Raw genomic sequence first — 22,665 nt, 5'->3', positions numbered from 1 at the left:
AATGAAAGTATCTCATTTTTAGAGTAATCTGAATATTCTCCTTTAAGCATCCAGGTATCCGACCACTGTCCCTTATTCCAGCATATTTCTAATTTTCCAAGGGAGGTGAGGCTCCTGCTCCGGGTTAAGACACATGTGACACTGCTAGCATGGGCTCTAATGTTCTGGCTAAAGGATGCTCAACCCCAGCCTTGGGAAGTGGGAGGTAATGGGTTCAGAGGTTCATAGGATGATAGTGTGGAATTCACCCTCAGAAGCATAAGGAAAGTAGGATCTCGTACCACCCCAAGATCACCTGATAGAGAGGGGAACAGGGTGCCTGGACGTAGACCCGAGTTCAAACCCCTATCTCAGGCTGAGTCACAGGTCAAATACAGGATGCCATCATTTTACAAGAGCAAGAGATAACAGGAGCACTTCCTGTGCCATGACTCTCCTGTGATCCTTCACACCACGTTCCTCATTGCTCTCCAGGGCTCTGTGACTACCTGAGGTGTCACTTCCCTTGTTGTGAAAAGGGACCAGGATGGGGATTCTGCACAACTCAAACTGCAGCACGTGGGGACACACTCAAGGAGATCACCACTGTGGCCCTTTGTTTTATTGTTGGTACTGAGAAACCCAAGCTGACCTGGGAGCACAAACAGGCCCATGGAGTTTCCCCTGTGAAGTTGACCCAGCCCTTGGACTGTGTCTCTGCTACAGTAACACTCCTCCCTGAGTCTGTAGCTGCCCTTCTAATCCCTCCCTGACCCCAAGACATTTGTACCCCCTGAGCACTGGGCATTTGTACTCTGGTGTCATGGGACCTTGTCTAAAGTCTTCTTCAAGACAGTCCCTTTCCAATTTCTCTTCCAAATGCACTCCTGTTTTTCACACGTGTTTCACTGGAAGTCATCACCTCTGATGTAGATGCTTCACTTGGATTTCTTATCTCAATCCCAACTCTTTGCTTTCCTCAACCCACAAACCCCTTTATGTCCCATGGTCTCTGCCTGCAGGACTCGAGGGGGAACCAGTTTCACTGCTCCACATGCACTTCCATCGCTCCCCTGGTCCAGTCACCAACATCATCAGCCTCAAATCACACTCATGGTATCCTACCCATTTTATCTTTTTGTCCAAGCTGGTAGCCAACAACCTTTCAAATTGAAATCAAAGTGTCATGGTGTCAATTCCTTCCATCCTCTGACCCCTGATAGCCGTACCCTCACTTCTCCCATTCTTTCACTGCATCATGGATACTCTGAGTCAGACTGGTCCTCACACACAGTGTGACCATGACAACGCCTTCAGAGCTATCACCTTACTGTCCCCTCAACCCACAGAGCTCCTCTCCAGGTGTCCCTCATGCTCAGGTGTCCCTTCCTGGAAGAGGGCTTCAGGACCGCTTCTGCCAAGACCAGTCCACATTCCCCTGCTTCCGCTTCTCCTCTTTGTCCTTGTATGTGTGTCACCTCTGAAACGCCACCGCTTCTGTTTCACCTGGAATGTGTTTGGAATCATCCTGTCCTCCCCATCAGGAAGACAGGACTACGTTTTAGTTTTAATTTATCTTCTCCAACCCAAGCGCAATTTTTTTTAATCAATTCAAGGAAATGTCATACACCTCATCATGGTGCTCCCTCTGTCGTTTATTCACGTGATTCCCTCCATTAAAAGAGTGCTATGAGCTCCGTCCCTTCCACCATGATCAAAACCACTTTGCGCCCATTCCACAGGGAGAGCACATCGTCTGTGAATAACGGCACTAACTGCGGGCCTAAAACTTAACTATGCGTGAAAAGAAAACCCCAACCCTGCCCTGGCTTTCCACTGACGTGTGAGTGCAAGATGGCAAGCGAGACAGGAGGGGCAGGGGTGTGGAGGTTCCCGCAAGTTGTCCAGGTGGATTTCTTCTTGATCAGAAAACTCATACTGCAACGTTATTGCAGGAAAAAGAAACAGTCTCCATGTAATTTAACAAATTTATTTTTAAGTATATCTACCGTTACAACAGAATATAACTATTCAATAAAAACTCTTACAAGCATACTCTATTATCATCTCAAAGACATTGTCTTTTTTTTTTAAATACAAAACTCAAGAATAAACATTTCTTTAGCTTAAACTGATGACTTTTAAGATTTTAACTCTAGAAAAAATACCATGGCCAACTAAAAGCCTATACTGATAAACTACACATATTATCAAATCACACTGCAATATTTGTGTACAGAAACCTGTATATACAGTTCTCTTATACAGCTCATGTATAATAGTTACTAAAACTGCCTTGAGAAATGGGGTGCAAGGAACGTTCAAACTGAGTAAAAGATCAGTCTCTTAAACACATTTCCTTCACTGCCAATTAGAGACAATCCAAGCAGTCTGTGAATACTGAGGAAGTCCCACGTTCCTTGGTGTGTTCTGGGAATTCGAATACATTGGAGATGGAGAAGTTGACCGTGCAGGTGTTCACTGCTGTGCTCACGGGTACAGCTGGAGGAACTCTGGTCCAAAGGAGGGGACTGCCCTCCATCCACTGGCCTCAGGGCAGCGCAGGAGGAGATCTGACCGGGTGAGTGCACGCAGCCCGGCAGCTTGGGAGGCCTGCGTGAGAGGGGAGGGCACAGCGCGGCTTTAACACGAGGGCCCACTCCTGGGAGAGGGACCAGCAGGGCTTGGCGCAGGGTCTCCCGGCTCGGTGGGAACAGCCCCTTGCGATGTGCTGCTTGTGGTGACCTCCTCCAGGAACGCCAGCACTCTCCGCATCTCCGCCATCTCTGCTTGAATCAACTGCAGGGATCTCTCTTTCCTCAGTTCTTCGATGACACAACTGACTTCCTTCCTGGAACTCAGGTTGACGGACACCAAGTGTCTGTAAGCGGCAGCGAGGCCGGGTATGTTTGCTGGCTCCTTCTCTCGCCCGGCGTTCTTCAGAGCTGTCTCCACCCCGGCACACTCCTGTCTACCCGCGTAAAGCCGGTCGATGAGCTGGCACTTCATTTCGATCTGGGCAGCCAGTCTTTGTGCCAGCTGCTTTTTGTGTGTGTGATTCAGGCGACTTCTAACAGAGTGAGTGAGCCTGCAGCCAAATAAGACAGCCAGCAGCGAGGTGAGGACAGGGAGACTCAACAGAGTCTCCCACTGGAGGCTCTGGAGCATGAGCTGAGCAGACAGGCCATCGGGGAGCAGGGACACCAGGACCGCGCTCAGCTCCCTCAGGATCAGCCCAAAGCCAAGCTCCATGGAGGACAGCAGCCCCTCCATGGCACGGACCCTCCCAGGGCTCTGCCCGGTTACCCTGGAGCCCCAGCCACAACAAGCCCCGGGGGACACCCCAACATTCCACCCGGAACCCAGCCAGCAACTGACATCCCGGATGGGTCAGCTACCAGCGTGTGGGAGAGGGGCTGTGTCAGAGGGGAGGGGCTGTAGCCAAAGTGTCATTCTCTCCCTTACTGTCCAATGGTGATTTTTCTTACCTCTTTCTTTTTGTGTTTATCTCTGTATAGAATAAAAATATAGTGAAGTGTATCGATGTTAAGTTTATGATTTCACACATTTTTCAAATTCCTAACCCTCAACAGTATCCAGAAAGTCAATGTAAGAACCATACGTTTGAACCATATCCATGAACACAGAATACACACCTCTGTCACATTTCAACGGAAACACAGAGACTGAAGACATGCATCCATCAGTTGGATGGTGGCTGAACTTGATAAAAATGAAATAAATCACACTGTACACTTTGATGTCTGTCTCCTTTGCTCTAAGTAATGTTTTTAAAGACACATGTTTTTAATTGAATATGCTATTCAATCTGTTTATAGGCCTGAATAATTTGTCCTTTAAGATTACATCACAAATTAATCCATACTCTTCTTTTTTAAAAATAGACTTTATTCTTTTAGAGCAGTTTCAGGTTCACAGCAGAATTGAGCAGACAATAGAGCGTGTTCACACACAGTCCTCCGCATCCAAACATACATACTCCCCTAGCCTGAAAATCCCTCATCAGTGTGGCATGTTTGGTAGTATCGATGAACCAGCATGGGCACAGTATTGTGAACCAAAGTTCACAGTTTACAGTAGGGCTCACTGTTGATGTTCTACGTTCTGTGGGCTCTGACAAATGCACAATGACATGTAGCCACTATAGTATCGCACAGAATAATTTCATTGCCCTAAAAGTCCCTTGTGCTGCATCTATTCATCCCTCCCTCCCTCTCCCCACGATCTTTTTATTGTTTCTGTAGCTGTGCCTTTTCCCGAATGTCATTTGGTTGGAATCATGCAGTTTGTAGCCTTCTCAGCCTGGCTTTTTCCATTGAGTATTATGTCTTTTAAGTTTCTTTCATGTCTCTCATGGCTTGATAGACCCTTTTTTTTTTTACTGCAGATATATTTTGAAAATTTACCTATATGTACTGTTCATTGTTTCTGAGAACGTCTAGAGCTTTAGCTTTTTAAACTTACATAGTTAACAAAAGAACAAAGCCAACCACAAAATAAAAATTAATTCAAAAAGATACATACACCCTGCTATTAGCAGCAACATTATTTATAATTGCCAAGATACGGAAGCATCCTAAGTGCACATCAATAGTTGAATAGATAACGAAGATGCAGTATATATATATATATATATATATATATATATATATATATATATATATATATATATATACACACACACACACACACACTATGGAATACAACTCACCCATAAAAAAGATATGTTGCCATATGCAGCCCTTCATTCACTTTTTTTTCACTTCAAAAACCAGAAACTTTTAACTCACTGAGACATTTCTACTACATCAGAGACAACAAAATACTAGAAATAAACTAGAAATAAACTTAACCAAGGAGGTTACCATACTCTGAAAACCAAAATAACACAAAGAAAGGGAAAGATCTCTTGTGCTCTTGGATTGGAAGAACCAACACTATCAATATGGCCACACTCCCCAAAGCAACCCACAGATCCAGTGCAACCCTCCTCAAAATACTCCCAACACTCCTCCCAGAACTAGAACAAACAAGTCCGAAATTTATAAGGAACCACAAAAGGTCCTGAACAGCCAAAGCAATCTTTTGTAAGTTTTTTTTGTTGTTGTTGTTCTTTTTGTTCTCTATTCTTATGGTTTGATGACTAGAGAAGGTCCATTAACATCTCTTGTAAAGCTGGTTTGGTGGTGCTGAAATCTTTCAGCTTTTGTTTATCTGTGAAGTTTTTGATGGAAAGAGTATTCTTGATTGTAAGTTTCCCCCTTTCATCACTTTAAATATATCGTGCGACTCCCTTCTGGCCTGTGGAGTTTCTGCTGAAAAATCAGCTGATAGCCTTATGGGAGTTCCCTTGTATGTTTTTTGTCGCTTTTCTACTGCTGATTTTAATATTTTCTCCTTATCGTTTATTTTGGTCAATTTGATGACCATGTGCCTTGCTGTGTTCCTCTTTGGGTTGATCCTGTGTTGATCCTGAATATCAACAATTTTCTATGGTTCAACATTATACAGTAGAGATTTACACAATAATGAGAATATGACTCTGTAGCAAAAGTTATATAAAACAGCCATATCTACACTCATACAACTGCCTATCTATCTGTATATAGATACGCTTGTATTATTAAACAAAGAGAATTAAAGTCTGGGTTCAACTATAAGCTTCCTGGGGACAGGGCATCTTTATCTGCTGACCACTGCATTCCCAACACCTGGCACAAAGCCTGGTGTGTGGAAGGTGTGCAACTGAATTTTCAATAAATGAAGATGCTATGAGATCAGCAAGACATACTAAAAGAAGGTAAAAGAAGGAAAAATGAAAACAGGTATGAATGAATGAGAGAACTGAGAAATTAAGAAAGAAAGAAATCTAAGGACTGGTTCCTTAAAAACAAACAAAACAAGCAGCTGCCTGATGAAACCAATGGGAAAAGACAAGACTCGCAGCAGATACTGAGAACGGGCTAAGCACAGTCTGAAACATGTGTACATGCACTTTTTTCATTTACACCTCACGGCTCACACCAGATACCAAGATAAGCTTTGGATGGATTAACCACAATGTGCAAACTATACGTTTCACTGCAATGAACAGACCCTATTTAGGTACTTGAACAAAACTGAATACTTGAACACACAAAATGCAAAAAACAAACGGAAAAAAAAATTAATTGAACATCTGGAGAAAGTTAAACACTGAATATTTGACATCAAGAAATGAATTAACATTTTTCGGTGTGAGAAGGGTCTGTTTCTTAGACCCATTAAAATCCTTATCTTCTAGCTGTACACATTTCTAGATGAAATAAGGTTTGAAGCAAAAGTCCAACAAATGGAACTGATTAAGTAAACTCTAAAATAGTTAATCAACTGAGTTTTTATTTTATTTATTTTTTTAATGGAGGTACTGAGGCTTGAACCCAGGACCTTGTGCATGCTAAGCACGTGCTCTACCACTGAGCTATTACCCCCCCAACTGAATTTTTAAATATCGCATACTGGAAAATTCTTTAGCAACATGCTGTAAAATACTCAAATGTATGTGAAGATGAAAAATAAAATTCAAAACAGTATAATCTTAATTTGCTTAGAAATATAATATGTATTAAAATATCATTTAAAATAAATGCATATAGTGAGAAAACAAGAGTGAGAATACACACATTCAAAAAATTAAGAATTAAAAAAGTACGGATTTGACGGTTGGCATTACAGGTGATTTTTATTTGCTTTCCACGGTTTCAAATTTTTCAGATTCCACCTAATTAGATGTACTATGATCAAGAAAATAAAGTGATATTTGAATTCTTAAAGGCCCCAGGTAGCCCCTTCCTCACCCCCTCTGCCATTCCGCTAACTCTGCACCCTCATTATTTTGTGCCTAAATTGTGTTAACATAGTTCAACCTGATTTCTCGTTTCTCTCTGTGCCCCCGAAGCCAGAGGTGCTTTCTATAGGAAATAATGACATCCCGAGTCTCAGTGGTCTCTTAGGCACTGGAGAAATACAAAATTAAAAAAAAAAAAGGCTCCTGTCTTCAAAAAGTATATAACCTACAGAGGACACAGATTAGAATTCAGCCGAGTCTGTAACAGAGAAGTGCCAACATCAGTAGCATGAATTGAGTCCCCCACCCCCTGTTCAAAACCAAGCGGAGGAGGAGGAGGGGGACTTGAGGCCCTGCCTCATGGGGGGAGCAGATGAGGCTCTTGGGGAGGAAGAAGCCCCCAGAGCCGAGGCGGCACCAGGGGAGGGTCTCCCCTAGAGCAACGGCTGGAAAAGGGGAAAGAGACTGACGGTTTCATGGTGAATTCGATGCAAAAAGTCAGGAAGAATCACGAATTTGTCAAGCGTCAGGCTTGGGACCCTGAGCAGATCAAAGTGCAGTGAACGAATGGAAACAGAGAAAGACGAGTCTGCATTTCTCACTGTTTCTGAGTCTAATACCACCACTACTCCTAACGCAGACCTCACCCAGAAGCGCGATCTGAGCACTGACACCACCTTATCCTCTAAACAGGGCTTTCTCTGTCCCAGACAGTTCCTGTCTCCCACTTGTCCGCCAGAATCTTAGCAGCATTATTAATTAAGTCCACTCAATGAAAGTAAACGATTTTTTAAAATCTCTGTTGATAGATAACAAAGCAATCACTATATTTTATGTAAAATGAATTCTACTAGAAAGAGTTTTTTCACAAAGTTTTCAAAGACCCTATCATTAAATTATTTGCAATCTCACCTCTGTCCACAGTGAAGTCCATCGTCCTAAGGGGTCCTCTTGCCTCACAGACATGAGAAAAGTTGAGACGTCCAACAGTGACACTCTCTCCTGGGGACAGTTTGAAAAAATTAGTCATTTAAAATTCTTAACTGAATAAGAAATCAGTGTAAAAGTAATCTAGCATACTATTTAAAGTAGAACACTATTAGTTAATTCAAAAGCTATTTTTTAAAAAGAAAATGTTATCCAACTTTTAAGGTGAAGATACTGATTACAAACAACTAACCATTATTGAAAATGAAAGAGGACTTTGTCAATCTGCTTCCCTTAAAATCAAGGTTACCATCTTAGAGACAAGATGGTCACAATCTAAAGGCAAAAACAAAAACATCCTGTAAGGAATTACTTATTCCTTAGATCAAAAGTGAATTTGTGGGAAGGGATAAATTTGGGAGTTTAAGATTTGCAGATATTAGCCACTATATACAAAAATAGTTAAAAAATTTTTTTTTCTGTATAGCAGAAGGAACTACATTCAATATCCTGTAATTAACCTTTAATAGAAAAGAGTATGAAAATGAATGTCTGTCTGTATATGCATGACTGGGACACTGTGCTGTACACCAGACATTGACACATTGTAACTGACTGTACTTCAATAAAAATAAATAAACAAAATTCAAAAAGTGAATCCTACTTTTCAAAGCCACAAAAATGACCCCTGCCTTAAGAAACCCACTTACACCTTTTCATTCACCTAAGACTGCACATCCACAGTTAAGATACCTGGCTGTAAGCCAGGGGCTGGGGTTGGCAAAGCCACTCACAGCCCGTCATGTCAAAAGTTTTACTGGGACACAGCTACGCCCATTTATCTATAAATGGTCTGCGGCTGCTTCTGAGTCGTGACAGGGACAGTATGACTGAAAGGGCTCAAATGAATGCTAGTCCAGCTCTTCACAAAAGAAAGTTTGCTGACCCGTTCTCAGCAATAGCGTTCCCAGGGCTCTGTAAAAAACGCAGACTATAGTATGTATTCCTTGAATGTCAGTTTACTGGAAGATGTGGAGAAAAACACTGAGGAAACGAGGTGAAAGTCGCCCAGAGCGCTCCCCCAGCATGTCCCCTAGTTACCCCACCAGCTCGCACAGTGTCTGCCAGGGGAGCTCAGAGACTCGGCGCCCAGGGGTTTTGGGGGCAGACGCCCTCTGCGTAGCACGCGCCAGGGCCCCAGGCAGCCGGGAGGGACACGGCTGCTGAGCACAAGCCGCGCCGTTTGCACGAGCACTTGGGGCGCAGGGCCCGCTCTGCCGTGGGCGGGGTGGCGGGAGCCCCCCCGGGAGGCCCAGGTCCCGGATGCCACCCAGGGCCAGCCCGACGCCCCGGGCTTTCTAACGACAGCAGCACAGCCCTGTTGAGCTAACTCTTTCATGAACACCCACCCACTGAGAAAGACTTGTAAACTGAAGTTAACATGAGCGAAAAGACAAACTCACCACATCCACCAGACCCACGGCCGTCTGAAGGAGACAGCACTGGGCCGCCCCTCTCAGCAGAATCTGATGTGTGACCGAGGTGCCCTGGAGGGCGTCCCTGACACCGGGAAAACACATGCACGTCACGGCCCCAAAGACCGCTCTGAGCACTTGTGAGCACTGACACCTGGGCTGGTAACGTCTGCCTTTCTAATGCAGGTCACTGCCAGGAGTGTCTCAAAGCTGCTGTTTTCCACTAAGGCCTCGAACAGAGCTCAATTTTAATAGGAAACAAATCTCTTTTAAAAGTAAGACTATAAATGAAGATAGTTTCAAAGTAAGAATTTTACATTTTTTCAAATACTTTGTAATTAATATTGCCATTGGATATTTTATCTCCAGTTTCCTACATATCATTATAATAAAAACAACTTAATGACTTTATTTTAAAGTGGTCAAAATCCAACAGTATATATTTATATAAATTTAATATATTTAAATTAGTCTTTAATAATTTAAATTACTGCTTTAATTTATATAAATATATTTAAGTTGGTATGTTTAAATTAGTATACATTAATATACATTACTCTATATTAGTTTATATATTTTCCTTACAGCTTCATATATTATATATTAGTACATATATTAGTATATATGTATAAATTAGGCATATATTTAAATTAGTAATTCATAAAACAAAACAAGTTCAACTATATGAATAATAGTTTTTTTATTTACTGTTTTTTACATAAAATTAAGAGCTAAAAAAATGCCAATGCCAGATTTAACTAAAACCACTCACTATGGGTTAATAAAGCAGAAGAGAAAACAAAACTTACTAATAAAAAGTTTTGACAAATAAGCATATGTGAACACACACACAGTAAATTACCTGAGGGCAAGAAGGCCTTCTATACACAGAGTTTTACATCTTGGGACATTTGCCAAAGCCTTAAACAGAAGCAGAATGGGGACAGCACACCAATGTCTACTTGTCGTCCTCTGAATAAACTTTAACAGGAAACTACCTGAAAGAAAAAGTTTTAAGGAATCACTGTTGCCCATAAGCACATGAAAAGATGCTCAACACCATCAGACATCATGCGGGGAAATGCAAATCAAACCCGTAAGGATGTAACTGCACAGCCACTAGGGCGGCGCAATCCAAAGGACAAACAGTAACCACTGTTCACAAGGACGTGGAGAAACTAAACACATCCACTGCCAGTGGGAATGCAAAACAGGGCAGCTAGTGTGGAAAACAGGCAGCTCCTCTAAAAGCTAAACACAGAGTTACCATACGACCCAGTAATTCCACTTCCAGGTATATAACCAAGAGAAGTGAAAGATTATGTCCATACAAAAACTTGTTCTGTGAATATTCAAAGGAGTTATTCATACCAGTTAAAAGCGGAAACAATCCAAACATCTACCAATTGATGAGTGGATAAAGAGAATGTGAAGTATCTCTGCAGTGGAATATTATTCAGCCACGAAAAGGAATGAAATATGGGCACATGTTACAAAACAGATGAATCTTAAACACATTATACTACATGAAAGAAGCCAGACATAAAACAAAGGGCCACATTATATGATTTCCCTTATATGAAATGTTTGGATTATGCAAATACACAAATCTTTTTATATGAAAAATTGAGAATACAAAGTTAATTAGCTGACAGGAGCTGGGGAAACGGAGAATGAGATGTGACTGTTTATGGGCACAAAGTTTCCTTCTCGAGATGATGACAATACTATGGAATTAGTGGTGATGGGTATACAACTTTGTAATTATATGAAAAACCATTGAATTGAACCATTTAAAAGAATAAATTTTGTGGTATGTGAATTATATCTTAAAAAGGCTGTTGGAAAAAAAATCCACATTATTTCAATTTCATTCCTTTTAGTAAGATAAGTATTCTACTATGTTGTAGAGATTCTGATAACCATGCAGCTATATATATTTTTTTAAAGTTAAGGTAAAAGATACATTTTTTACTGTTGGAAGCCATCTTTTGTTGCAGATTAAAAAAAAAAGAAAAACAGGATAAATACCAAGGGTAACTGGCCTCTGGTATCTGCAAACAATAATCTTAGATCTTTCTCATAGGCTATTTCTTCCCTACCCTGGATTTAATCACCATAATTAAACCATTTTGAGATAACAAAGGGGTGGTGCTTTATTGTGCACTCTCTGCTGACGTGTGGTACCTTAAGGACCTCACGCCATGTAGTTAATGAACATCTGACTGCTTCCTCAGATCATCACTGTAGGATGATTTTAGGAAATCCTTGGGAGCTCCTGGAAGGGTATTACCCATATTTTATATCTCCCAAAGTGCCTAGCACAGAACTGCATATGATTAAGATAGTCACTGGGAATTGTTGACCAAAAAAACTACAAAGTAGAAAGTGTAAGGAGACGTCTCACTTGCCCTCCCTTCTGGTGGCCTAACGCCTCACTCATGACACGAGCAACATGGTAACAGCCAAGCTTCCATTTCACTGTTCACGTGGACCAGGGTCTACCAGGTGCCCGGCACCGCCACAGACACCAGGGCCCCAGCCTCTAAGGGGCGCTGACCACTACCCTGTCACTCACAGTGCTATGGGCAACAGGATCAGCAAATTCATCCCCAGACTGTAAACTTCCAAACTCTAGCAAGCCACAGAACAGCTCTTCTCATTATCAACCTTGACAAAGGGTAAAGGTGGGAAATAAATGCTGTGTTCTGGAGAATGGCCGCCCCATCAGATACGGAAACAGGGAAGTTAGAATGGGCTCTTGGTGCTGCTCTGGAAGTGGGTGCATTAAAAGATGGTTTTTAATATGGATGGATGAACAATGGACAGACACTGAGATGCAGATGAGTATGTCTGCTTGGGGACAGAACTAAGAAACAGATGTACAGACACACACACACACACACACACACACACACACACACACACACAGAGGGAGAGAGGTGACGATTAAACAAAACATTTATCATGTAGGGAAGTGGGTAAAAGGCAAATGAGCATCTTTATATTATCCTCACAACTTTTCTATGAATCAAAATCGAAAGAAAAAGGGGAAAATAAAGGGTTAAGCGTTGGTTAGCCCAAACCACTACAATTTCCAAGAGGGCGGAAACCAGGCAGGAGTGAGGGAAAGGAAGTAAGCTCTGTGAGATACTCATTCCGGAAGCCCAGGAACGGAAGGGTTCCAAGTAGGAATGAAAAGAAAAGAGGAACACCTGATAGAAGTAAAAGGCAAAAGGAGTAACAAACGCAGAAGGGATAACATGGCAGGAAAGAGCTGGACGTCTGTGAGGCAACGTGTACTTATGCACCAAATGCATTATAGCCTGGTCACTGTCACACTCGTGTTACCTTTGTCTATGAAACACATATCACTGCACGGCTGCTTGATAACAATGCATGTTTACCTGCTATACAGAGAGCTCTCTGAAAGTGTGTCCATCAACAGTCCGACAATAAACTAAAAAAAAAAAAAAAAAGGGAAAACAGTATTTGGTGTTAAATTGTAACTGTAATTTTGAAAAGCCAGCCTGCCCCACCTGCACATCCCGCACAGGCTACAGAAGAGCCGTTATAAGCAAAGCTCATCTCTTCTGCTGGAGGTTAGCTTATGACAGCCTTGGAGGACACCTTAATTCCACCAGAACGACAAAATACCGAACTTCCCCACCTGATAAAAACCTACAGAACACTGAGAAGAGAATACACATGTTAAGAAGGAAGGAAGGAATACAAAGGAGGAACACATGGTGGAAAATAAAGGTAGTAACAAAGGAAAAACAAAAAGATACTCGAGAGAAAATGTAAGCCCCTGTGCCTGGAAGGTAAAGGTCTAGCCTCAAAACCATCACTAGACAAAAGCAAGCTCACAGGAGAGCAAGACGCTGGGGAACAAAGGGAAGCGACGCCTAGTCCAGCACCGCCCACGCCGTGGGACGATGAGGGAAGTTTACTGAGGCTCCCTCTAAAGGGGGGCTCAATTACCATCCCCGAGTCAGTGATCGTATGGCTCACAGGCACCATAATATAAAACTTGAAAGCACAGCTGTGATCGTCACAATCTCTTTGCTTTGGGTGCTTTCTGACAAATGGAAGTGTAGACGCTAATACCACAGCTCAAAAGGCCACGTATGCTCAATACAGTGGATAGCAATTCACTGACTTAGAACTGGGGGAGCGGCATCACGAGACAGGCAGCAGGACTTCAGAGACTCAGGACCGTGGAACAGGACCGCCGACAAGCTTCTAGCGCAGTCTTCATGCTGCTGACTTCTGCTCAGAACACTGACACCAAAGAGCTCCTTTTCCACACTGGTCACGAGGCCGGCAACCTGTCGACAAACTACATTACAGGAAGTCTTTCCAAGTACGATAGCTGAGTTTAGAGAAACAGGATTTGACGTACGCAAATCTGTAAAATGTTACTCATAATCTTAGAGCCCTAGTATTTATTTCTGAAGATCTCATCTGCTGCAACGGATGCCTTCGCCTTTCGTCCTTTGACAGAGGCAACGCGTGGACGGAATCACTGTCATTACCTCAGAAAATTCTGGTGAAAATGGGAGAACCCTTGTTTCACACAGCTCCAAAAAATGGGTAATGCCTTCTTTGGTCAGGATTTTGTTTCCACTTTCAAACACTCTTATAAATACACAGGTGCCAGGATGGGTGGAAGAGCCAGCATCCTGTGGAAATAAACACGCAGCGCTGACATTTGCTTCTCACACTGTGTCCCTCCACAGTGGACGATATATTCATAAACAATCACACGCACAAACATTAATTTCCCCGCACCGCTACGAACTTGAGTTTCTTTTTAATCACATCCAAGAGTGTCTAATTACTGAGGAACCAAAATAACTTCAGTATTCCGTTTTCAGATAGTTTTATTTAGAAAGACAGCAAGCAAATGCTACAGCAGCTACAGGCTACAAGAATCAAATGTCACCCCACGCACGTGGGCTGGAACCTTAGATCCAGGGTGGTTTCAGTCCATTTTTCTCTCAACCTTACTTCCATTTGTTTCTCATACAGAAACCTGAAACTCTCCTCTGCTGAACACCCTTGAGTGGCTTCTCAAAACTCGTAACAGAATCAGAACAAGGCAGGAACTGACCCTGACAACTGTCCCAGCCTCACCCCCTCCCCACACTACTATCCTGTGCCTCCCTGGTCTGCTCCTCTGGTCCCATCTCAGGGCTCCTGCACCCAGAGCCCCCTCCTCAACTTCCACGTCATTCCTCAGGCAGGCCCTTTCTGCCTGCCCTCTCCAGGGTGTGGCCTCGCTCCCTGGAGAGTTCATTTCAGCCCCTTGTATGGGACTTATGATCAAAACTATTGGTTCATGGAAAACAGACAAAAGTCAAGTGCAGAACAGCACGTCTGTTTCACCACATTAGCCCAGTGCTTAGGATGTTCTGGGCACTAAAGTAAACATCTATTAAGCAAATATATACATGAGTGAGAAACAAAAAATGAAATCAATACGCACTTTAGAGATACTTTAACTCTTTGGAAATATCCTTTAATTCTATTTTTGAAAATACAGCATTTTTTTTGGCCCACGCGTTCCATAAATAAATCAGCCTCTGTGTGTGTGTGTAATTTACAGCAAGATGCCTGTTCAGTTCTTCGGCAATGGTAATTTTTCAAAATCTGTCACTGCTATTTGATTTGGTTTGCCAAGAGCTGAGGGCAAAATGTGGTAATAAGAGAATCGTTTTAATAGTAAATGCATAAGTGAAGTCACAACAGGATTGAATTAAATTCTAGCCCCAGGTGGGACTGTAGATTCTTACAGTCTGAGAAAAACCCCAGTGTATCAGAAAACAAGCACAGCAATCAGCTAGTAAAGCTCAGTCCCTAAGGGCTCAAACCGTTAAAGCTGTAATTACCTAAAGCAGGCACTACAACTCACTTACCTAGGTTAATCTCGTGCGTAAACACGGTAATGAAGCACTTTATCATTCATGTGAATACAAGACACCGTTAGCCTGCATTTAGCTGTTCCACTGACCTAAACTTAATTTCAGAAAATAATTTTAGGAAGCTCTCCGGGCTTCATTTTATTTCTCCTAAAATGCTCACATAATACCGTACTGATTAAGGACCTAAAAGCCACATTTAAAACAATACCTTGGAATTTTCTCTTCCTAGGAAGTCCAACCTACAGAGCAATAACTGAAACCCCAAAAAAGTAACTTGAACAATGAAACAGATATATGGACAATAAGAATGGAAAGCAGTTAAAATTTAAAATACTAAAGAGTTCTTATTAAAATGTATAATATGCCATCACTAAAACATTACCAGAGTCCTTAGCCCTTAAGGCTATATACTGAAATAATTACAGATGAAATGATGCGCTGTCTAGGAACATGCCTCGGAATCCTTGGCAGCAGGGCAGGTTACACGTAAGGCAGAGGCCGGCCACAAGCCGCTCACTGTGGAAGCTGGGTGATGAGGGTTCATCATACAAACCCATCTTCTGTATGTGTTTGAAATTTTCCATAATCAAAAGTTTATAAAATTACCACACCTCTAAATTATAGAAAACACTGCAGCCATTTGATATTAAGTTTTCAAGGACTATTTAAGGATACAGGTAAATGCATTTGGATACACCACTGAGTGAGAAAAAAATATTACAATCAACCCACAAGGTATGTATCTGGAATGTCAATAGCTGTCTCTTGGTGGCGGCACGTTCTTATATTCATATGACATTCTCTACAATGAATGGGGTTAGTTATAAAATCAAGGGGAAAAACTACAAATGTTATAAAAAATCAAAATGAATGTATTACCATTTTCCTCTGACACTGCATATTCAAACAGCTTGTTTAGCTTTGGTAAGACTGGCTTTATCACATGTATCTGAAAACAAAAGCAAAAAGCCATAAGAAATGAAAATTCACCTTTAAAAACTCAGAAGAATTTTTCATCTATTTATATAACAGTAGCCCATCTGTTTCCCTCCCCCCGTCTCCCCACCATGCATAAAAACTATGCAGAAAGTGCCTACTTGCCCAGTTTTTCAACTGTATGAATTCAGGGCTGTGAGACGGAGCGGGGCAAAGCTAACAAATGTAACCCAGAACACAGCTGCAGTCACGTCACAATCACGGCCTGAGCATAAAGGACGTCGTGTAATCCTCAACGGTCCCGGGAAACAGGCAGGGCCGATAACACCACTACACCACAAGGAGGAAAAAACACTGAAACACTTCAGTCACTCACGTCGTTCAGGGTCACACATTTGGAAGCAGAGCCAGTCAGAGTTCAGTGCTCCTTACTCTTAGACTGCGCTGTAGATACCAGAGGCTAATTTATACGTCCTTCCAATTAAAGGTAAATCAGAATTTCTAAATAGTGGGATTTTAACAGATCTACGGATTAAGGAAAACCATAAAATTCCATACGACTTTCTCTACTCCTCATCCAAGCATCTGCATATATATTTAGCACATGTGAGTAATTCCTCATTTCAGGCCACACCGCGCTCAGCGTGCGTTTGCACTGACACCTGGTAACGACTCCACAGACGGCTGCCCCCGCGTGGCCTGCAGCTTACAGACTGGGAACCCCTACACCAGGGCTTCCCCTGGGAACATGTAAAATATTCAAGTTCTCAGGTGCCATCCCAGACCTACTGAATCAGAAACTTGGGGTCCCAGACCCAGCAATTTATACTTAAGCCACCTGGGAGACTTTAAGGACTGTTACAGTTTGAGAACCACTGCACTGCATTAGGCAATCTTAAGAGATTCCTCTCAATTTAAAAATTCCATGATGCTAAAAAAAACGAACTCAAACTGAAAATGACTTTTCAAGTTTCCATCCTCAGGACCAGTTATGCAAAGGTAAAAAGAAACTAAAAAGAAAAGAAAAGAAAACCTAAAAAAATCAAAGTGTCATTATTTACTTAATAACAATTTACCTTTAAGTAATATTTTTTAAGTGTGACTTTAGTAATATTTTCCTACACGTGTATTTCTTTGGAGATAACTCATAACATCAGGAAACTAAAAACTAACAAACACTTAGGAAGTAAATGTCAGGGAAGATTGAATACACCAAATTCTCTGAATGATAGTTTAAATCAACTGAAAGTATTATTCAATTTCCTGAGTTTGTATTCAATTTTAAATTGAATCTACACCAGGAAACAAAGTACACTTGTATTCTATTACGCTATATCCAAGCTGGTCTCTTTGTCTTTTTTACTTTTACAGAATGTTTGAAGAAAAAGAAAACAAAAACCTGCATCTACACAGGATTGTTAATATAGGAAAACACTTACCTGATTTCCTTCAAGAGTTTCCATAATTAAAATACAGTTTTCCTAAAACTTTAGCAGCTCATCTTTTTCCTTCTCAGACCACCAACACAGACTTGGGCCTAATATGGTTTAAAAAAGAAAATTAGTTCCAAGATTTAGTTCCTAAAGTAGGAAACTTCATTAAGTTTCTAAATAACAGTAGTTCTTAAAATTACGCCACTATTACCAAACATTGCATTCTGTAACAATGGGGAGCTTTAAACATGACTTTTGGTTCTACGTTCTTAAATTTGAGCAAGTATCTAAGGGTCACCAGACATCCAGAGAAGCCTCCGAAGATTGAGACTAAAACAAACAAACAAGGAAATCCCGAAAAAACAAAACTATGCAGGAAAAAGAAAACCTAAACAAGAAAAAAACTTTCACTAGTATTTTAAGGGGAGGTAAGAGAAAACAGTGCAGTTATGATATAAGAACAAGATACTATTAAAAAGAGGAGAATCCAAGAATGAAAAAGATCTCATGAGAACACAAACTGATAGCGAAAACAAGAAACTCAAAGAAGGGACTGGAAATAAAGTTGAGGCAATCATCCAGGAAGTGGAGCAAAAAGACAAAACCCTAGAAAATCAGAGAGAAAAGATGCCTTGAAGACCAGTCCAGGCGGTCCAATATTCAAAAAGAGAACAGAAAGTGAACAGGGAGGAAGGAAAGCAAAGTCATTTGGGAAAAGTTCCCAGAACCAAAGGACATGATTTCCAGATCGAAGACATCCACCAAATGCACAGCACAAGGGTGCAAACAGGCCCATGCCAAAACTGGGACTGCGGGACCCCGGGGACACAGCCTCCACGATCTTCCACGGAGAAAACATCACATCTAAACAAACACGATTCAGGATGGTTCCAGACTTCTACTCAGTAACAATGGAAGCTCTAGCTTCTAAGACAACAGATCAACACCTTTAAAATCTTGAACAGAAATGTTTTCCAGGCTAGAACTCTACCCCAATCAAACCGTCAGTAGAATGATCAAACGTGAGGGCAAAACAAAGGTGTCTAGACATGCTTGGTCTTGGCTCCCACTTAGGACATAAAAAGCCACAAGAGAATAGGACTGCCATACCAACAAAGAGAAAAGTCTGGATAGTCTACAAACTCCTAAGCTCAGAGAGTTGAGGTTGCAGTGCAACCAGGTGTTCTGAATTCCAAAGGGCAGAACGCCTCTCCGAGAATAGACAGGACACACAACTGTTCTGCCTCTGTACAAGCAGAAGAGGAAGCAATGGTCACTAAAAAAACAAGCAGTTAAGAAAGAAAATAAATTTTTGACAAGTTTTAAAGGATAATACAGAAAACAAAATCAGACTTAGAAATGGTACACGTATAGAACTTGTAATCACAATGATGGTTAGCATGTTAAAGAATCTAGCAGAAAAGGTAGACAACATACATGAACAGATGGGAACTTTCAGGAGATGGAAACTATAAAAAAGTGTCAGATGGGAAGGACAGAAATAAAACATATCAGAAATTAAGGATCCTTTGACAAAATTATCAGATATGCAAGATCTTAAAAAATCAGGAAACTACTGGAAAATGAACTACACCAAAACAAATGAGTAAACCAAAAAAAGAAGATATGAAGTCCAGGAAAAACAGCCCCACCATAGGACTCAGGTAAAGGGAATCCCAGGATGATCGTGAAGGCAGATCTAAGAATGTCAGCTGTGTACCAGGCTGAGCTTGTAAGAAGACACCAGGAGAGACTTCTCTGGGAAAATTTATAATGATGGATGATCTGATTTTGTATAGGAAAGACTTAGACAACAAGAATTTGGGGCTGAATTAGTGATAAGACAACTAAACAAATTTTAAAATGACACAAATCTAGGAAAAACCTGCAGGAGGGAAAAAATCGTCATAGTTTACTACATAGATCACCTGTGAACAGTATTTTCATGGTCATAATTTTGTAAATGTTGAACCCACACTTAACCAAAATGATAAGTATGACAAAGGATTTCATGATATAACTAGATTATTTAAAGATAGAGGGGTAAACATCAAAATAATTAGCTAGAAGAGGTAGATGGTTGATCTCTCTGAAAGGAAGGATACTAGGGCGGAGGGGCAAGCAAGGAAAGCTCATTATTTTTAAAACTGCAGAATGATTGACGCTTTAAAATAAATGCATGTTTAATTCTGGTAATTTTTTAAATGTTTTCCAACGACAACTCTTATTGGATGATCACCAATTTATGGACCGTTAAAATATTTACTATTTCATGTTTCAAGCTTACATAAAAATCTAATCTCCTCTCAACTTCAACCAAACAAAAATCCTTTACCAGTATAAGTAAGTGGGCAGCTACAGGTGAAAAGAGTAGAAATTTTCTATCGACTGAGGCAGTTTTGAATCACTCAATCCACTTTGGATTTTGACAGCTCAAAATGAACTTAAGATGACCACGTATTTCAGCGAACAAACCAAACCGAAGGGCCTTGCTATTTCATCTGCTCTTGTTCTGCAATAAAGCGGTAGGAATTTATTCCTACACAGGCTCAAAATGTTAGAAAAAATTAAAACCTCATTCTTTTAAATGAATTGCAAAAATACCCTCAAAAGGTCGACTTAAGGCCTACATGCTGAACAAATCCTGCTTAAAGAACTACCAAGGGAAATTTCAAAAGAGTGTGATGGTTTCCAGGACAAAATTCTAACACTCAAGCTTCAATTCATCCATCAGCACATGCAAATAGTTTTCCTTCCCCTCTGATGGGCGCTAACCCTTCATTAGAACGGACCTACCACGGTATAGTAACAATTTGGTCTGTAAAACCCTGCAGGGGCTCAGTCCCCTTCCTAAATTACGGATGCAGTATCTCACCTGCTGTGGGTCAGAAAGGTGAGGAAATGCAGACTGTTCTCGGCTCCAGTGATGTGTGTCACTTCAAAGAACAACGCTGAGATGAGGTTCCCCAAGTTTTTCGGGCTTTCTGGGAACCGTGAGAATAATCAAATTCTGTGTGGATCCCGGAGACGACCCCGGTAGCTGACTGGCGGAAGGAGAAGACCTCCCTCCCAGAAAGTCAAGCAGGAATGGGCCGGGGGACAGAGAGGCAAGTGCCATTTCCTTGCCGGGGTTGGGGGAGGGGGGGGCGCGCACTCGGCCCCCAGCTCCGCCGACACCTCCACCGCCCGTTGCAGCAGGCAGCGCGTCCTCGGCCGGGGCCCGCCCGGCCTGCACGGTCCTCCAGAAGCGCTGGCAGCGCCGCGCGGCCGGGCCCGGGCAGCAGCTTCTCGGCCAGGGCGCTGAGCACCAGCAGCTGCGGCCCGACGCGGCCCGGCCCCGAGGGCGCCCCAGGCGCGACCAGGCCGCCCCCCACGGCCCGCAGCGCCGCCCCGCCGCACTGGCCCAGCGCCGGCAGCAGCCGCCCGGCCACCGGCGCCGCCGCGCCCTCGGCCGGCCCCGCGTCGGCCCCGCCCAGCGCCAGGCCGCGGGCCGCCGGCGCCACCCGCTCCAGCCGCGCCGCGTCCTCGCGGAGCCGCAGGCAGGGGACCGTGGCCGCCAGCACCTCCACGGCCGCCTCGGCGGCCCCTTCGAGGCCGGGCGCCGGCCCCACGGTGAGCAAGTCGCGCGGCGCCTCCTCGGCCAGGGCGACCGCCCAATGCGGGCCCCCGGCGAGGCAGGCGCACGAACGCAGGGCCGCGCCCGCCGCCCTCGGCAGGCGACGGCGCCGGCGGGCCGGGGAGCCGGGGTCCGCGCCGCCCGCGGGGCGCCCGCGCAGGCTCCGCAGCAGCGGCGTCAGTTACCCGGCCGCGGCCTCGCGCACCGCCGCTCCCGCGCGCCTACTGGTCCTCGAGCCGCTGCGGAAGAAAGCGCAGCGTCTCCACGCGCTCCGCGGACGCCTCCCCGCGGCACAGCGCCCCAAGCAGGGCCCGGGGATCCAGGCTGTACGCGAGCGGCGCATCCGCGAGCCCCCGCTCCATCTGCCCCGCGCGCCGCCGAGGCCGGGCGCCCAAAGGAAGGGCCGGGCGTGCGCGAGGCGAGCGCGTGCGCGCGCCCGCAGGTAGGGGGCTCGGCTTCCCGCGCTGATCCCCTCCGCGCGCTTTGGACAGGTTCCACCATCGCTGCGTGGAGTCTGACCGGCTCGCGCCTGCCCCTTACTTTTTTAAGAAGAAAGGAGGCCCTCGTTAAATTAATATACAATCTACACCAACTCCGTCGATTCCTAATTGGAGGTTGGCCTGCCTGAGGACCCTAAATCAGGTGTGCCTGTGAGGATGGGCCAAAGGGAGGTCTGTAAGGTGCACCCACGATCACCTAGAAGCTCATTTTCGCAAAGGTGCAGGCTGGCACCACCCACAGAGACTGACACAGTGAGTCTGAAAGGGGTTCCCCACATCTGCATAAAAAATAAATAGCGAAAGCAAGAATGATTTAGAGGCCATGGAAAGTACTGCAGCTATGAGCTAGGGGTTGGGCTGAAAACAGGATGCCCGCGCCAGCGCTTGCAGTCAGATGCCCAAGCTGTGACTCTAGCTTGCAGGTCTTCCCACACCATGCTTGTGCTCCCACGTGCAGCCCCCAAAATTGTCCACGTGTCTGTATTTTCTGTATTTCTGACAGCATCTACTGCTAAACACACAAACAGAAAACCTCACCTAAGCATGCACGGCACTGGTTTGGTTTCTGGTTCAATCCTAGGCAAACTGAATCAGTGACGCGGGTTCTCTTTGCCTTCTCACTATAGAGATCTCTCCATTGGTCAGTGGAGAAGTCGTAATCGCACCTACAAAGTTCTTGTGTAGTAATCGTAATGGATAAAGTATAACTTAAACATTTAAATTTAAGGTTATTTTATATAATTTAAAGTTATTTAATTTTTGTATTTTTGGTTTTATGTAATTAGAAGTTATCTGACATCATATGTGCAAGATTTTTTTTTCGTATTTCAGAGTCGTTCGGGTTCCCATTGACAGAATGCATTAAAGGGTTCTACTGTAAACTCTTTCAGGATGCGTCGGTAAACATCCATTGCCTTACATTCAATGTGCCAGTAAACTTGTTTCCTTCAACTTATATCCTTCACATATCTATCAAACAAAAATGAGTAAAAGTCTTGAGCAGATGCTTAACAAATGAAGATACG

The 22,665-nt window shown here is 43.3% G+C and overlaps 1 long non-coding RNA gene across 5 annotated transcripts; it reads right to left on the bottom strand.

Annotated features, from left to right (window-relative positions):
- Window positions 1-1,955: 1,955 nt before the first annotated feature.
- On the bottom strand, window positions 1,956-20,906 carry LOC105088838 (uncharacterized). 5 transcript variants are annotated; one of them, XR_010381822.1, is made up of 9 exons: window positions 20,400-20,906; window positions 17,531-17,628; window positions 16,035-16,104; window positions 15,150-15,715; window positions 13,391-13,913; window positions 12,636-12,688; window positions 10,091-10,226; window positions 7,739-7,828; window positions 1,956-3,067 (listed from the first exon to the last, which is right to left on the bottom strand). It is a non-coding gene; the product is annotated as an uncharacterized LOC105088838 (long non-coding RNA). The 5 variants fall into 5 exon arrangements; XR_010381821.1 differs by lacking the exon at window positions 15,150-15,715 and having other exon boundaries at window positions 13,391-13,570; window positions 13,767-13,913; window positions 20,400-20,898; XR_010381819.1 differs by lacking the exon at window positions 15,150-15,715 and having other exon boundaries at window positions 13,391-13,559; window positions 13,767-13,913; window positions 20,400-20,897.
- Window positions 20,907-22,665: the final 1,759 nt, after the last annotated feature.

Source organism: Camelus dromedarius, chromosome 8 (assembly GCF_036321535.1).
Source record: "Camelus dromedarius isolate mCamDro1 chromosome 8, mCamDro1.pat, whole genome shotgun sequence".
NCBI classification, from domain to species: Eukaryota; Metazoa; Chordata; class Mammalia; order Artiodactyla; family Camelidae; genus Camelus; species Camelus dromedarius.
Note: the sequence above shows the minus strand (reverse complement) of the source record. Positions and strands in the feature narration are given on the sequence as shown.